Below are 14383 nucleotides of genomic sequence, written 5' to 3'. Positions count from 1 at the left end.
TAGGGACACCTGTGTCTCTGCGTGTTTCCATTGTTGTCCACTTGGCTGTGCTGTGCTCCACACTGTGCTCCCAGCATGCCTGCCATCTGAAACCAGACACCTATGGACCAGTATCCTGCTGAAGTGATACACCTCTCCTTCTCTGGAGCCACTGCCGATGCTGAGGACATTCCACTTGGCATGAAGCGATGCTTTCTTTCTAAAAAAAAAATAATAATAAAATAAAACCATATTTATTTGATAGCAAGGTTATGATTATGCCCTCTTTTCTTTGTAGCTTGCCATATCTTTTAAATACTTTGAAGAACTGCCAGCAACACTCAGGGTTTCCTTTTAAGACAGTATTGATAGATGAAAGCTTGGTGTTTTTTAATACACGATGATTCAATCTTCCTTATCGCTCGCTGCTGTCAGTAGCAAACTGACTCAACTGTATAAATAGAGAGGCATGTAGTGTGGGACAGAGAGGAGCAGGGATGAGAGATAGGAAGGGAATGAGGGAGGGCTCGTCGTGATGTGAGGGTGTGAGTCCACACAATGGAGGAAAAATTTGGTCAGGGATAATCAAATAAAATAACCAGCAAAGATGAAGCTGCGACATTCTCTTTTTGCTCTCACCAGCATCTATTCTTGGCGGGGATATTACTCACAGCCATGTATCAATAAACAACAGCAGAGATGTGATGCAGGGGCACCGGCTACACACATTTACATGGCCTTGTACTTTTTCAGAGCCTCTTAAAATCACTTCTTACAACTAGAAAAGTTGGCTTAGTGCAACAACTTGTCCAACAAAGTTAACAAGGAAGATATACTTAGAAGAGAGAAGAGGAAGCAGGCGAGTTTAGTGATTACTTCCCCTTTAAGTCCCTACACTCTAGGTTGTGTTTTGTAGGAAGAAAAGCTTGCATGCTATCCCATCCCTGATTTTTTTTTTTCAAATAGCACATCCTGCAGATTATCTGATGAACACAATAAGTTAATAATTCACAACCATAGATATGCATTCACACAGATACTGTACATAATGTATGAACAACACTCACACAACACGTGTGTATAATTTTGCTCGAGGGGGTCAAAGTGTTCATCAAAATGTAAATGTTTACATAAACGAGAGTGATTTACACTACCAACCTACTCCACACACACTGCCTATTTTTGGTCTTATTTGGTGTATCCATGCCCGGTCCAATCACCATCCACTCTTTCCAACCTTCTTCTTTTTTTTCTCCCTGCAGTATTGGTATGGCAACATTGGCACAGGCACACTCCTACTCTCTTCCGATCTTAGTCATAGGCCTCACTCATGAGGCACCAGCTGAAGCCCTCCAACAGTTGATATGTTTGGTCACTTCCGTGTGTTTTCTCTCTGCGCCTTTATCACTCTTGCACACACACACACACATACTGTAAGCATGCAAATGGTGCCTGAGTCCGGCTATCGACTGGGAATAAAAGAGGAAACGGGATTCAAGTGCAGCCTCTTCGTTTTATCCAGTTCTTCAGGTAGGTTAAGTTTGCATGCATCTGAGTTATGGTGATCCTTTGTAGGTCAACAGAAAGGGATCATATAGTACTGTGATTAGCCTTTGTGTTGAGGTTTTCTGTGGAAAATGTGTTTGGCCCAGGTCGCTAAGTTACCTGTTGATTTCCCATTGTGCTGACAGACTGAGCAGGGTAGGACAGGGAAGTTATCACTGGAACACTTGCTGTCCCTATGGACACCAGCCCATAAGCAGTCTGTGAATATGGGACACCCTTTGTGCATACAGTCATGCTGTATTGAGGGGTCTACGTGTGTTTGACTTCCTGTCAGCTTGTGTCAGGTTCTTCTATCTACATTACATAATCATGCACTAGATACAAGATAGCAAGTTTCGCAATTTATGTGACGGAAATTCATTAATTTGCTTCAAGCTCTGTTACACTGCATCCCCGCTTCTTTGCAATGTCTTTCTGTGTTACAATTATACATTTATGATACTTCTGTCCACGTAAAGAAAACTCACCTCCACAGGGATAAGCTTTGCTGTTGAGATTTTACTAATGGCTTGTAAGGCTCAATGAGACATGGCCTTCAGTGACAACATGGGGAATCTCTGTCAGAGCCTGACTGGTTGTTACAAGAGGGAGAGGAAGAATTTCAATCGCTAATACTGCGAATATTGTTAAGGTGAGACACTACAGGCAAAAGCAAAAACGTGTTTTTTTTCATGCGATGGTCAATGTTGAGATTTTAGGTTATTCTGCTTGTCTTCTTTCAGACTAAAGGAAAGAAATCATCCAAAATATGCATTTAGTTGTTATTTTGGCATCTTATTTCTACTAAATTCACTTTTTCTAAATCTAAATCATCTAAATTTACGTTAGCATTAGATAATGCCTAATTTGCATGTTTAAATGTAACATTACAGAAAACTTATACAACAAAAAATAACACTCAATATAATTGATCAATTGGGGAAGTTTGATAATATATATATATATATATATATATATATATATATATTACTTTAAAAAAAACCTATTCACCTGTAATATTTGCTTAACTACAGAAATGTTGAACATATAGTGCCTTTACTATAAGCCTCTGCTGAGTAACATACACCAACTTGTTTCTCATGAAAAAATATCTTTAATATCTTGTTTTATTACCTTATATCAAATTTAAATTATTCTTACCTTTTGAACTAGTTGTTCATTTCTATGTAATTCCATTACAGTGGTATTCATACACTTTATTTGTACTGTGAAGCACATTAGAAACATGCTAATTCAATCTAGTTTGTCATTGAAAAATATCTCAAGGTTACTATTTGTGCTGATGTGGAGAGTTGAATCGCTACAGGCACTGTTTCTTGAATCACACACTTTCCACTTGAACTGTTACTTTATTATTGTAAAATATCGAAGGTCTTTACAAATATACAGCATGTTGAACCACAGCATAAAATAAGCTTTTACACAAGTTACAGAAGAAAGGATAACTATGTCCCTTTTTTACTGAATTAATTCAACAGCCAAAGTGGCAAAAATATAGCAAAGAATAGTTTAACCACAAGTACCACAACCCAAAGTGTATAACCACGCAAATTATCTATCTTGGCTCCAAATTGTGGCAAGTAGCAGAATCACCGAGGTAATATTTTCTATTACCAGTGTATCATGAAAGTATGGGGGATGTAGCAAGACAGCTAACTAGTTGACAGCTGGCTAGTTAGCTAGCTATTTTGCCGATGTATTGTATGGAAGTTAACCAGTTGCAATGGCTACGGTACAATGTTGTTTTACTCTCATTCTGTTTCTATGGTCCATCATAAACTGCCTCTCGGCCTCACAGAACCCAGCATTTCCTGTGCCTTCTGCAAACACCCTTTCTGTTCCAGGGTGATGTCATCAATTTGTATGAGCAGTTTGGTGAATGGGTGACAGGGAGCCATGCTAGCTCTGAGCCTAACACCCATGCAGATCAACTGTACAGTAGAGTCAAACTCTGGAGTGGGGGAAAGTAGGAACCTACCTAAAGTTATAAAGACTATGAAGAAGTTAGTTCCGTTTTCAGGAGTTTGTTTTGTTGTTGACATAATTTTTTAATGTGGCCTACAACAGACTCCAGTGTGAACTGACTCAGAAGTGCAATAACAATGACGTCACACACAGAACGCTGTGAATGGAAGTCAATGTGGAGGTCAACGTTTATGGTGGAGGCCCGCGAACTTATGAGTAGATGATAACGAGAAGAAGGATGAGGAGAAAGAGAAAAAAATGTAACAATGGCTTTATGTGGAGCAATAGCTGCCACGTCTGTACAAAGGTGTGTGGATGAAGAGTCCACTCGTGGTGGAGCCATGTTTTTTGCAGTCTGATCGTAGCCCACAGGTAAACTGACTTCTCAATACATCTGTGGCATCTTTCTCTGGCCAGCTATGGTCAAGAATGTGTTTCTTCAGGGCAAATGTCGTACCGCACGGGCTGCAAATGTTCTCAAAGGGAAGACATTTCATTCAAAGATAGTTTGTGGGCTGTCTTGTTTGTGACAAAACCTGAAATCTGAGAAGGGACTTATCCTCTTGAAGCAAGTGCACCTGATGAAACATGACAGAGGCTTCTAGCATTAGCGTTGTCCGTGTTAGCAATCTCGACCTAATAGGCAGCCGTAAGTTCAGTGCTTTTCTCAAGTCTCTCTTCCATGCCCATTAGCTGTGGTAAAGTTGCCTTTGGCAGTGCTTTAGTTGTGGCATGTCCATTATCCTCAGAAGGGCTGTTGCATATCATCTATGCAGCCATCTATGTTGAACCACGCTGTTTGTTCTTGAAGCAGGTTGTTTCCTGGTTTTGTTGGGATCTGGTGCAAGTTTTTGAAATATGTGGCTGTGTTGTGCTAGTCCTAAAGCCCCAGCAGTGAAAGCATTTTGAATAATGAACACCTTCTTAGGATCTGCATGAAGGATATTCATGTCCCGTCTTAATGTACAGAGAATCAACTCCTCCAGGTGTCCATTGAGGCCTTATCGTCGACCACTGTATAAAGTAGGATGGTCCACTCCAATGGCTTAATTCTTAAATAGGACTTTAAGTAGCACCTTTCTAACATCAGTGGGATATTCAACAAACACAACTTTACCTGCACTGCTTACATGACTGGAGTTCTCAGCTCCTCCCTCCCTGTTGAGTGTCGTTGCCGCTAGTATTCAGAAAGACCATGAGCTGTGACCTTTCTGGGGAAATATCAGGTTGACAATGTTCATCTTGGCCCATTGTAGCATTGACTTTACTGAGCTGTGCTTTAATACTGGTCTCAGGGTGGTGAAGAGGATCGGTACTTGGAGTGGCCTCTGGATGGTGAAAGGCAAAAGGATGTATAGAGGTCATCACATCACGCCTTCTTGTTTCAGCCAAATTTCCTGCTTGCAAGCATGAACTGATTGTTAATGACTATCCGTTTGATTAGCTCCAGATAGGGAACTGTTTTTCTGTGACAGATGTATGGTCCAGCTGTTTCTCCTATTTGTCATATATTCAACTTAAAACTGTACAAAGATAATATACTTCATGTTCATATAGACACATACTTTTGTTTTTGTAAACATACACTCTGCATTCTGATCTGACTTGTGTTTTACACAGCATCACAACGTTTGTTTATCAGGGTTGTAAATGTAGTTAACCCTATAGGTTCAAGAACAACTACCATAACCCAAATTATATAACATTATCTATCTTGACTCATATACATAGCATGAACAGGAACTAATAGCATTTTATTAACAAAATGTATGATTTTGAAACCTTTGAATTAAGGTTAGATGCACACCAAACCCTACTTAGTATTCAGCACCATGCCATTAATGGCATTAGACTGCATTAATTCCCATATTTTTTATGCATTGTGTTCAAAAGTTACTAAAAAAATGCTATGATTTGATTTTCAAAAGCTCACAAAATACCTTTTTAAATTACAAGTTAACTACTTCTCTCTCTTCAACTTTATTTCAAACAGAAATGACAGAAAGACCATTCATACTCTTTTCATACTGCTTTTCTTACCTAACAATGCACTTCACACCGACACAACTTAAGTCCCAAAGCCAGAGCTTCCCTCTGCCTGCTGCTGACACTCTCTTAATTGGCGATAATTAGAGCTGCGCCGTGTGGCATCACCTTATCTGCACATGATTAGTGGAACAAACGTCAATCAGTACAACAACCAATCAGAACAATAGAGCATAAAAACATCCCTGCCTTCTCATTCAGTTGCCGTTTTCCCCCGTACATACTATCTTTACTGAAGCTTGACCGTTCAACACACCCTGCTGCTTTATATTATGGCAAATGCTAAGTAATAATTGACTGCTTTTTGAGCCCTGAATGTAAGCTGTGACAGGGAAAAGAATGGGGGAGATCTCTGAACTTTGTCAGGCAATTTGCCATAAAAAAAAGCATAATTGGAGGGGTACAGTGAAGGGCTTACTCCAAACTAAATGGCCAACGGTTTATTTAAGGGGACAAATAGGTCAAACAGTCTCTAATTATCCCTCAATCGAAGGCAAGGATTTTCTTCTCCTGCTTTTTTTTCCTCTTCTCCCTCCTTTTCTTTCCTGTGTGTGTGAGAGAGCAGCATCGTTCCAACTCACCAACCAGCGGTCTCCGTTGACCTAGTTCTGCTCTGGACACAGGGTGCTTTAGAAGGGACAGGCCTCACCCACTGTCTCCTCTCCGGGCGTCGTATAGACACAACAGTCGTAAACATATTCACTCGGAGAAGGAAGAAAAAAGAGCTTCACACATCCATAACCTCCCCTGACATTTTATCCATCAGGTTAATTGAGTGAACATCATTGATCTTCGATGCGTCCTCGCGCAGCTGACAAGGATACCATTGACAGAGTGACACTGATTATGTTTGCATGCTGGCAGTGCATTTTCACTCTATAGCACGAGTGGAGAGCATGGCTGTCACATGAAGTGCGATCGTCAAAATCTTTGTGATCTAAATGTCTAATTTAATTTGAAAGAAAATCTCCCAGAAGCCATCACATGCTGTATTTTTGACTTAACTGGTGCGTATGAGGCTGTTTCGACACCGATTATTTAGGAAAAACGTTTAAATGTGTGACTGTTTTTCAAATTTACGCATAACTAATAATCTATTTTCAGTCTTAAAAGCTGCAGCAATGCTGAGCAGCTCAGATGATTTGTATCAGTGTGTCACACACCACACAAACAAACAGGCTCCTGACTTTTTCGTTTTGAGTCATATACATTCCTCCCACACAATATGACCTTTCAGTTGCTGCTCATATTCTAAATATCTAAACTAAGTCAAACAAAAGGTGTGGTGTATGTGTTTTTTATAACTGTCCAACCGCTCTTGCGCAACTGGTCATGATGAAATTGCTGTAGATAATTCAGATAATCGATGAAAAAGTCAAAAACATTTTGTGAACGACTGCTTCAAAGCGCAAAAAGGGGGGAAGATTTGGATCCAGTCGCATTATATTTAATCGCTTTTTCCTGTTTTTGTAAAAGACACTCCAAACTGTGACTGCAAAACCCTGCGTCCAAAGTTAGATATTATTAATCCATCTCTCATGTGCAAATGAAGATGCGCTAAATGTGCATGAAATTGTGTTAACTGTTCATGCAAAAGCAACGTGGCACCTTTTTCTAAACACTCTGAGAAAGGAGAGGTCAGACCTGGTCCATGTGCAAACTCGAAGTTACGCAAAAAGGTTTAGAAGGTGACTTTTACGCGCAGCTGTCATAATTTTAAGAAGTCACAAACAGAAAGAGAGACTCAACTCTCTTGAGCAACATGAGGTTTTTTTATTAGAAAATGCTTGGGGGGAGAGATTTAAAAGCAGAAATTATTATTTTTTAATCTCTCCACAACTATTTTGGCGCTCTCGCTGCAAGTCTCGTTCTTCATCGATGACCTTTAAGGGGGAACCGCAGCCCATCAGATTATTGTGCCTGTTTACTGTTTCTTCTTTGCATTCTGACTGTGCATCAGCCCACACATCGGGCAAATATTCAAATAGTGCTGCATAACTGTGAGCGTGACACTCCCAAAGACACACGCGCGCGCAGAGAGAGAGAGAGCGTCTGAACAATGACTTTTCCTGTCAGTTGATCACTTTAATTTGCGCACAAGAACATAAAGGTAGGTTACCGGTTACACACAGTCAATATGAGTAATTAATAGCAAATACTATTTTATTATGTGTGCATTGGGACTTGTCAGGCTGGTTTATCAGCTGCACGTTTAAACTTTATTTCGTTTTTTCAGTCCTGTCAAACAAAATGTGTTAATACAATTCTGTTTATCATAATGCAATATTTGTCATTTTACCATTAGAAATATCGGACGCAGATCATTTAATAGTTACTCAGTAAAAGTCAAAATTTCAGTGTAAGATTTATTTTTTCTCAAAGAAAGAAAAAAAGTCAAGTGTTTTCTATATTAAGAAAACCGGATATCAGCATTTCATCACATAATCACCTTACACGTCGAAGTATCTACATGCTCAATAAAGACTGCATATATTTTATTGCAGTTTCCAAATAGATTCCTCATAAGATGCTGCAGACGAGCTCTAAAAACACTCACTAAGTGTAAAAATAACTAATGAGTAACAGTATTTGGTACGTGTGGGATGGAAAATATTACAATAAAGCTATGTTTTGCTTTATTTATGTCACTTTGCAGTACAAACATTAAGGGATAAGTTGCCTTACGGTGTGCACCTGCTGTTACAGAGAGAAAGTATGAAGCAAACATTCATGAAAGTATTTTCTAAATGTGCATAAGATTGTTTTGAACCAAATGTTAAAAATATACTCACCTTGTCATTTAGGGAGTGTGGGCGCAGTTCATGTTGGACAGTGATGAGGAGTCAGTTAATTGGCTTCTCGTTAGATTGCTGATAAAGAAAAACCTTTCGAAATGATGCTTCTGAGAACAAACACCATCTTTTACTCTCTGTCTATCGAGCTTCACCCTTTCCCCTTGTTAAAGGAGATGGTACAATTGTGCAAGTTATTATCATGTTTCAAATTACATCTCTACTTAAATCTACTACGAAATGTTTGTCATCAGAATTTGCACATTGCCAGAAGTAGCCAAGTGTGTGCAGTGTCTTTTACGCATGCAGAATATGAGTACAGTGTTACTGCTCCAAGCCACGCTTACTAATGCTTTCTTTACACTCAGCCTGGGAGGGTATTGTGGAGTTGCTTTTGTGGAATCTCCCAAAATTAGCCTCCCAAGGCCTTTATTTTTGTGTTACTGTTAACACTTAAATGTTCTAAAGCTTCTGAAAAGTTTGGATATAAACACCAGGCCGGGAGTTCAGGCCTACAGTGTGTGTACAGTATGAATATCTTTAAGGAGCTCCTTTTACAAATCCTCTTAGTTCGTTTGTTGTCATAAAGCTAACGCGGTCATTAGATTGTGCCCCCCCCCCACAGTAGTATTTTAATTCACGTGCAACCTTTGAAATGTACTTCCTCCTCGCAGCTTTTTATTTCTATCGTAGCAAACATTTTTTGCAGCCTCTGGCGCAGTGAGGTCAAAATATTTTCAAGGACATTTAGGAGCTGAAGGCAGCGTTTGATCTGATATAGAGATGATGTCCGCGCTCTGTGGTGAGCACTTATATATAGACAGCTATCAGGCTGGATGGAGAGAAGGGCGTCTTGATGGTGACTTCACTGACACCAACAACTTCCTGACGCAACGCTACTGTAACAGCGGCGCGGCGCTCACCTTTTTATCCGATGAACCAACATGATCCTATTTCTGCATAGTAAGCCGTCTCAGCTCTCCCTCCCGCCGCTTCCAGGAACACTGACGGCCTCGTTACACTAAAGAGTACTCTGTTTATGCTACACTTTTTCTGCAACATGAGGGCAAAACGCCTCAGTCGTTACTCTACTTGTTGAGTCGCTTTACGCTCGTGTTTGAACCGTCAGAAAGCAGGAAATCCAATTACCTGCCCTGGTAGTGGTGCCCAAATTGTCTTTGTTTGATAAAACCTGCTTCCAGTGAGAGAAATTAAACTTTTTGTGTGACAAAGACTACACTAACCTGCCAATAAAAGGAATTGGTGGAGGGGATAATTACTCAATTTCATCTCAGCTTTACGCAGAATGGGAGATGGATTTATGTGACAGCGGATTGTTTTGAATTGGACGGAAATCCTATGTTTCTAACACTCCTGCTCCTTGTTGATTGTAACGCGTTACATCTACGTTACCGCCCTGCACTGTCCGGGAACTAGCAGAGTTTGAAGTCGAAAGGCGTGTAGGTTGCATGCGCTCTGGCTCGGTGGAGTAACAGACTGTGAGCGCCATTGAAAGCAAAGCAAGGAAGCCTGGACACGATTCGGAACCGGTAGTTAGTGTGAAGAAATCCAAGTTGGCGAGCCGGGCAGTGCAAATGTATCAGCTCCTCTATACGCGCGCACTGGGCGCACCGAGCCTGATCTTGGATAGCCTATCAAACCCGGGCACCGTACAGTCTGTTTCACTTTGAAGGGATGCTGGTCGTCCCGGACACGTGAGCTGAGCTGATGAGTCGAGTTTATCGCGGATTTGGATGAGGGGTTTTCTGTGCGTTAATGGCCAGGCGGCGTGCGAACTAGCCTATGGTGCGCTCAGATGTTTTTCCTTTTTTTTCTTTCTCTCCCTCGGTCGCTCTCCGTATCCACCGCTCCGCCTCCCCCTCCTCCTCTTTTCGCAACATTGACGCAACCAAAAAATACTGGAACAAAAGAAACAACTTCCTTGAAGCTTTGCTGAAACTGCACTTAGTCGGAGAATGGAAGCTTGTTGTCAACTTGCCTTGGATGGAAATGCTCGAGGGGAGGTGGTGTCACCCAGTTCGGCCGGCTGGCAGCGAGAGAGATGCAGTCGATCACTCCGAAAAGGCGTCCAGGCTTGTCGAGTAAGTGCCATTAAACATTCAGTGGAGTCATTTCAACTTTTGCTGTGTGACCTCTCGACTAGTTGCCGTGTGGTGTCAGTGAGTGCAACAATAAAAGTCGTTTTGGTCGATTCTCTGCGACACGGGGCACAAAGTAAAGTCCCTGTAATGTCGAATAGACGGGGTAGAATTTAAGTTAAATGCCTTTATATTCACAGTAAGGGATGTCGAGGTGCATGCTGGCTTCAAAATGACATTTAGGAGGCACCGACAACGAGCCTGTCAGTGTAAAAGACTCTTTGTATAGTTCATCTAACGTGAAATCAGTTTTTATGAATGTAAACAAGCTTTATTTAGAAGGTTTAAATGTGTAAATGTGCATTGACAGGCTTCCAGTTTATTATTGTTATTCATGCAGCAGCAGCCTTGAGCCGTCGCCGGCTGCATGAAGATCCTGATCGACAAACATGTCCCCAACATGAGCAGCAGTTGCGATCATTTCGTGAACCAGCCGCGGTGTCATGATGTGAGGCGGCGTGTCTAACTTTGCATTGAGGTGTTTTTGATCCGCAGCTTTGGGCGGACGGGCACCGCGCTTTGTCGCGTCGGTGTTTTCGCTGCATGAACAAAGGACTGGATGGAGTAGTCGGCTCGGCACAGAGCGTCGGTGGAGAGCAGGCGGGCTGTTTACAATAATAACACGATCGCAGGTGACGTCACACTGACTGGCAGCGGCCTCGGCCTATCAGGGAGCCGCTCCGCCATCAGCAACACGCTATATTTGGAAAGTGGTTACATCATCGAGGTACAACAGTGGACTGTAGGGGGAGGGACTTCCGCAGGGATTTTCAATTTGTAGTCCAGAAACAGGACAATGAGTAGATTAGGTTTGTCTCTGGAGGCTTCAAAGTGTGGATTTTTAGAGTTAAAAGCATTTCCACACGCTGTTTACTCTCATATATAAGCAAGATGCTGCTCTGTGTACCTCAAACACTGTTTTAACCGTGTCATTACACTGCAGGTACAGTCAGGTAACCTATAATTTCATATATAACCTCCAGAATGTCGATGGAAAATGTAAGTATCAGTCAATATTGTGCTTCCAGTTTGGGTGCTTAAAATACTGCTTGGCTGTGTAGCACTTAGGAGGCTCCTGTTTAATTTTCATACATACACCAAATTTCTCAGCAACAGCCTACTCCGTAAATGTTTACTGATCCTCCAAGATGTCTAGACAAGTCAATTAAATCAACCCGAGGGTATTTATATAGGCAATATCACAAATCACAAATGTGGCACAGGGGCTTTACAGTCCTCCTCTGTCCTTGGACACTTGATTCAGATAAGGAAAAACTCCCCCTAAACTCCCCTTCAATGGTGGATAAAATATTCAAGTGTTTCTACAGTGAAAAATAGTGATATCTTGTTCTATAACAGAAGTATATATACTGCAACACCTACATCTTTTGTAGTGTGGATTTGAGAGAGGAATAGTGATTATACTGTCCAGTTTTCATGCACCAGCGTTGTAGCCAAAAGCTGTCAAAGAAGAGATTATACGTCTCCTGTCATCACTCCCCCTGCCCTCAGAGTAAAAAAAAAAAAAAAAATAGATGCAAATTTGCTCAGTTATCTTATCAGTCAGTGAAATTGCTGTCAACTTTTAAATGTCCAGGGAGACCCTCTGCTACATATTTGCTCAAACAAATAAACAAAGCTGCTGCAAAAGAAGGAACTCCTTCACACATAATCTACATGGATGGGGTAAAAAACATTAATGCACTATTTGCCATGTCCTTATACACTGCCTGATAGCACTTACATCCTAGTGGACTCAAACGGACCCATGGCACTTACTTGTGTGTGTTGTCTTCTGACTTGATGAAATTATAACATTGTAACTGTGTGCAAAGTTATTTTCAGTGAGAGATGTTGTTAAAAAAGGATGTTGAATTGCGTTTAGTTTGAAATATTGCAATTAAATGTAGCTGCCTTGTGACTATAGCTGCATCATTGCTTTATAATAACTAGCAGGAGGAGTAGTAGTATATTAGACTGTACAATTATAATAAATGTAGGACCGGAGACAGGCAACTTGCTTTGCTCAGGGGCCACTTGTGCCAAATGACAGGAGGCCAGAGGCCAGCTAATAAACAAACATTAATAATATTTATTAGTCTGGACTGTCTGTTGTTGATCTGGGAGATCCATCCCAGCACTTTTTTTTTTTTTACAAATAAGCTATACTTTGATGCCTATTGTGCAATCTGGCACCTTATTTACATTGAAAGTACAATTTTTAAAATTTATTTTCATTGTATATTAAGAAATGTTAAGCACTTCAAGCAGCACAAGCAATTGATCATTCCTGTAGACAGTACTCTCCTTATTTTTCAAAATGTAATTGTATTTAATGTTTCTTCTCTACAAAATTACGTTAAAATTATCAGTGCAAAATTAGTTACAGCCATACCTGAGTATGGTAAAAAAAAACATCACTACTATACTATAAGAATGCAGTATTTTTTTTAATCAGGACACTTTTTTTCATGAGAAATCATTAAAAACATGCAGATACAAGCAGCCAGGAGTCTATCCCTTTAATATAATTGGCATATGCCAATATTGGCATATTGGCATAATGTTTTGATGAATATTGGCCTTTAATTATCTCAGTGCACTTAAGAAAAATATAAGCAGTCATCTCACTTTTATTTCAGCAAACAACAATATATATAATGACCTATAATATATATAGTATATACCTAGAGACTGTTTAGTGACTTTAGCTGTAGAACTACAGTCCAATGTGAAGAAACATTCTGGTTTTTAGCATCACCTAAATGACATCAGGCGACTAATATAAATCTAACACTTAGTCTGTTATCAAAACAACAATACTAACAATGGAGTCTTAATTAGATAACGTAATGACTTGACACCTCACAAGCATATTATATGCTTATAAATGGAAAGTAAATTAGAGGGCTGTGTATTTTTATGTGCTTTGTTGTCATCCTCATCTTGCAGCAGTCACTTTGCGTCCAGTCTTTCCAGGGTGTCAAATGTGTGTTAAAATGCGGCACAGAGATTTAAAATCTACAAGTGCAAAACGTATCACTTAGTTATTGTTTCTGGACACAGACTTTGGGCAAGACTGAAAACAAACACTAAAACTTAACATTATCTTGCTGATATTCATACAGTATGAGCAGAGGCATGCTGTACGACACTCATGAATGCAATTTAGGAAATCCACTGGAGGCTTTAGTGGTTTTTAAATGCTCTTTGGACTAGAAAATGTTCTTGCGTGCCATGATCTAAACACAGCATGAGTCTAGATTGAGCTAAATGTAATAGACAAAATGAGAAAAATGCATAGGCTAGAACTTGCATAATCCTGTATGAAAAATCTGTTAAAAGTATCTTGTCGGACAGTCTCGTGGGATGCGTTTTTTTTTTAGTCTTTTAAATGTCACTAGAGCTCACATAATGTTAGAATGATACTGCGGTAAATAAATTTGCAAATAGTCTATTGGCCTTGCAGATACTGAGAAGTCTTCTGAGACTTGTTGATGTATTTTTTTTATCGTAATTGGTTAGGAGTACATCTGTCACCAGATTCTTTTAAATCCAGTATTTTGAATAAATTGCACTTTAATAATTTATTTACATTTTTTTCTATCCGGGTCTCAGTGGAGAGTTCTAATCCTGTGGTGAAGCTGCAGTTCAGACCGTACTTGGCTTTATTTATTTGTCTAACTTTTTATTTATTTTTGCACAATTATCATCACATTTTGAGATAAAGAGTATAGGCGTAAAATAGCCTCAATCACCATCTTCCGGCAAAAATATCACCGTTAACATCAGGCTTCCAAAACTTATTCTTCGAGGCCTTTTTGTAACCCTGCATGCCTAGGATTAGGTCTTGCTTGTGTTTAGCCTCCTCTGTAA

General features: G+C 40.1%; 2 long non-coding RNA genes across 2 annotated transcripts in view; one reads left to right on the top strand and one right to left on the bottom strand.

The window, feature by feature from the left end:
* Positions 1–73: 73 nt before the first annotated feature.
* Positions 74–8900, bottom strand: LOC131978597 (uncharacterized). Its single transcript, XR_009394998.1, has 5 exons — positions 8349–8900; positions 6138–6258; positions 5551–5669; positions 4628–4838; positions 74–199 (listed from the first exon to the last, which is right to left on the bottom strand). It is a non-coding gene; the product is annotated as an uncharacterized LOC131978597 (long non-coding RNA).
* A 1399-nt stretch (positions 8901–10299) lies between these two features.
* Positions 10300–14383, top strand: part of LOC131978599 (uncharacterized) — a 29456-nt gene continuing 25372 nt past the window's right edge. Inside the window, exon 1 of the long non-coding RNA XR_009395001.1 lies at positions 10300–10450. This is a non-coding gene — a long non-coding RNA (uncharacterized LOC131978599). The remainder of the gene's footprint in view (positions 10451–14383) is intronic.

The sequence above is a fragment of the Centropristis striata genome, chromosome 10, assembly GCF_030273125.1.
Source record: "Centropristis striata isolate RG_2023a ecotype Rhode Island chromosome 10, C.striata_1.0, whole genome shotgun sequence".
NCBI classification, from domain to species: Eukaryota; Metazoa; Chordata; class Actinopteri; order Perciformes; family Serranidae; genus Centropristis; species Centropristis striata.
Note: the sequence above shows the minus strand (reverse complement) of the source record. Positions and strands in the feature narration are given on the sequence as shown.